Source organism: Cetorhinus maximus, unplaced genomic scaffold (assembly GCF_964194155.1).
Source record: "Cetorhinus maximus unplaced genomic scaffold, sCetMax3.hap1.1 HAP1_SCAFFOLD_1293, whole genome shotgun sequence".
NCBI lineage: Eukaryota > Metazoa > Chordata > Chondrichthyes > Lamniformes > Cetorhinidae > Cetorhinus > Cetorhinus maximus.
In genome coordinates, this window is record NW_027597234.1 from 288 (window position 1) to 3,796 (window position 3,509).

Consider the following 3,509-nt stretch of genomic DNA (forward strand, 5'->3'; position numbering starts at 1 on the left):
AAAGAGAGGGAGGGAGGGAGAAAGAGAGGGAGGGAGGGAGGGAGGGAGGGAGGGAGAGAGGGAGAGAGAGGGAGGGAGGGAGGGAGAGAGGGAGGGAGGGAGGGAGGGAGGGAGGGAGAGAGGGAGGGAGGGAGGGAGGGAGGGAGAGAGAGGGAGGGAGGGAGGGAGGGAGAGGGAGAGAGAGAGAGAGAGGGAGGGAGGGAGGGAGGGAGGGAGGGAGGGAGGGAGGGAGGGAGGGAGGGGGAGAGAGAGGTTGTTGTGGGGGTTGGGGTGAGGGGGAGGAAAACAAGATGATTAAAAGCTGTTTAAAGTCAGTTGACAGACAGCAGGGACCTGCCCCTTGACGGGTGCTGCCTCGAGGCAGCTTTGCTACCCTCCTTTTAATACTCTCTAGACCTTTTTAAAAACAGAAAAGTGCTCACGTTTTGTGGGCTCTCGTTCCCCTCACACACACACACGCGCGTGTCACGAACACGTTCACACACACACACGCGTGTCACGAACACACGTTCACACACACACGCGTGTCACGAACACGCACGTGCGCACACGCACACGCACGTGCGCACACGCACACACACGCGCCACAAACACATCACGCTTTCTACTGGGGGGTTGTCGGGGGAGGGGGGAGGATTGTTGGGGGGAGTGGGGAGGCTGTGGCGAGGGGAACTCGGGTCCCACAGAGTCTCCCGGTGAACATTCCTGAGCACGTTCTAACTCACCAGCCGTTAACCTTTCTATACGTTAGGACATTCACAAGGGTTTGAGGGGGTGGGTGGGTGGGTGGAACCAGCAATCTTACATACCACAACCACAAATATATATATATATATATATATATAAAACCCCCTCCCCCATCCTGGCTCTGTGCAGGAAACACTTGCCCTGCGTCCTCTCCTCAACACTCGTGAGCAGTTGGAGAATCCAGACCATAACCCACGCCCCCCCAACCACCCAGGGAGGTGCTGAAATTCTGCAACAAACTCTTTCCCCCACCCCCCACTCACTCATTCACTCACCTCCCCCCCAAAACCCCTGCCAATGAAAAGAGGGGGAGGCACAGTGGGCCATTTAACCCCCTCCCCCTCCTCGAGCCTGTTACACAGGAACAGGAGGAGGCCATTCAGCCCCTCCTCCTCCTCGAGCCTGTTACACAGGAACAGGAGGAGGCCATTCAGCCCCTCCTCCTCCTCGAGCCTGTTACACAGGAACAGGAGGAGGCCATTCAACCCCCTCCCCCTCCCCCTCCCCGAGCCTGTTACACAGGAACAGGAGGAGGCCATTCAGCCCCTCCTCCTCCTCGAGCCTGTTACACAGGAACAGGAGGAGGCCATTCAACCCCCTCCCCCTCCTCCTCCTCGAGCCTGTCACACAGGAACAGGATGAGGCCATTCAGCCCCCTCCTCCTCGAGCCTGTCACACAGGAACAGGAGGAGGCCATTCAGCCCCCTCCTCCTCGAGCCTGTCACACAGGAACAGGAGGAGGCCATTCAGCCCCCTCCTCAAGCCTGTTACACAGGGACAGGAGAAGGCCAGTCAGACCCCTCCTTCAGCCTTTTACACAGGAACAGCTGGAGGCCATTCAGCCCTCGCCCTCGAGCCTGTTCCCACCATTCAGTTGGATGATGGCTACACTGCGAGACCTGACAGGTTACAAAGACGCGTTTCCCTCCGTTACCCCCAAGAGCCCTCCTCTGGCCAACCTGTAACTCAGCTTCACTGACTGAGGGGGAGGGGGAGGTTTAGGTGGAGGAGGGGGAGGTGGAGGGGGAGGTTTAGGTGGAGGAGGGGGAGGTGGAGGAGGAGGGGGAGGAGGGGGAGGTGGAGGAGGGGGAGGTGGAGGTGGACGAGGGGGAGGTGGAGGTGGACGAGGGGGAGGTGGACGATGTGGAGGTGGACGATGGGGAGGTGGAGGTGGACGATGGGGAGGTGGAGGTGGACGATGGGGAGGTGGACGAGGTGGAGATGGACGATGGGGAGGTGGAGGTGGACGAGGTGGACGATGGGGAGGTGGAGGTGGACGATGGGGAGGTGGAGGTGGACGATGGGGAGGTGGAGGTGGACGATGGGGAGGTGGAGGTGGACGATGGGGAGGTGGAGGTGGACGATGGGGAGTTGGGGGTGGACGATGGGGAGGTGGAGGTGGACGATGGGGAGGTGGAGGTGGACGATGGGGAGGTGGAGGTGGACGATGGGGAGGTGGAGGTGGACGATGGGGAGGTGGACGATGGGGAGGTGGACGATGGGGAGGTGGACGATAGGGAGGTGGACGATAGGGAGGTGGACGATGGGGAGGCGGACGATGGGGAGGCGGACGATGGGGAGGTGGAGGTGGACGATGGGGAGGTGGAGGTGGACGATGGGGAGGCGGACGATGGGGACGTGGAGGTGGACGATGGGGACGTGGAGGTGGACGATGGGGACGTGGAGGTGGACGATGGGGACGTGGAGGTGGACGATGGGGACGTGGAGGTGGACGATGGGGACGTGGAGGTGGACGATGGGGACGTGGAGGTGGACGATGGGGACGTGGAGGTGGACGATGGGGACGTGGAGGTGGACGAGGTGGAGGTGGACGAGGGGGAGGGGGAGGTGGACGAGGGGGAGGTGGACGAGGGGGAGGTGGACGAGGGGGAGGTGGACGAGGGGGAGGTGGACGAGGGGGAGGTGGACGAGGGGGAGGTGGACGAGGGGGAGGTGGACGAGGGGGAGGTGGACGAGGGGGAGGTGGACGAGGGGGAGGTGGATGAGGGGGAGGTGGAGGAGGATGAGTGGGAGGTGGACAAGGGGGAGGTGGAGGAGGATGAGTGGGAGGGGTAGGGGTAGGGGGAGGTGGACAAGGGGGAGGGGGACGAGGGGGAGGGGGACGAGGGGGAGGTGGAGGAGGGGGAGGTGGAGGAGGATGAGTGGAAGGGGTAGGGGGAGGTGGACAAGGGGGAGGGGGAGGTGGAGGAGGATGAGTGGAAGGGGTAGGGGGAGTGGGAGGGGGACGAGGGGGAGGTGGGGGAGGGGGACGAGGGGGAGGTGGAGGAGGGGGAGGTGGAGGAGGATGAGTGGAAGGGGTAGGGGGAGGTGGACAAGGGGGAGGGGGAGGTGGAGGAGGATGAGTGGGAGGGGTAGGGGGAGTGGGAGGGGGACGAGGGGGAGGTGGGGGAGGGGGACGAGGGGGTGGTGGGGGAGGGGGACGAGGGGGTGGTGGGGGAGGGGGAGGTGGAGGAGGATGAGTGGGAGGGGTAGGGGGAGTGGGAGGGGTAGGGGGACGAGGTGGAGGTGGATGAGGGGGTGGTGGGGGAGGGGGAGGTGGAGGAGGATGAGTGGGAGGGGTAGGGGGAGTGGGAGGGGGAGGGGGACGAGGGGGAGGTGGAGGAGGTGGATGAGGGGGACACACTTTCCAGACGAGATGACTCACTCACTCACTCACTCACTCACTCTGGCGCTGACAGCCACCCGGGTAACGGTGAAGTGTTTGATTCCCCCCCCCCCCCAGCCCCTCCCTCTGCGGTTCC

General features: G+C 63.7%; 1 pseudogene; it reads right to left on the minus strand.

The window, feature by feature from the left end:
- Positions 1 to 1,514: 1,514 nt before the first annotated feature.
- On the minus strand, positions 1,515 to 2,810 carry LOC144676013 (uncharacterized; annotated as a pseudogene).
- Positions 2,811 to 3,509: the final 699 nt, after the last annotated feature.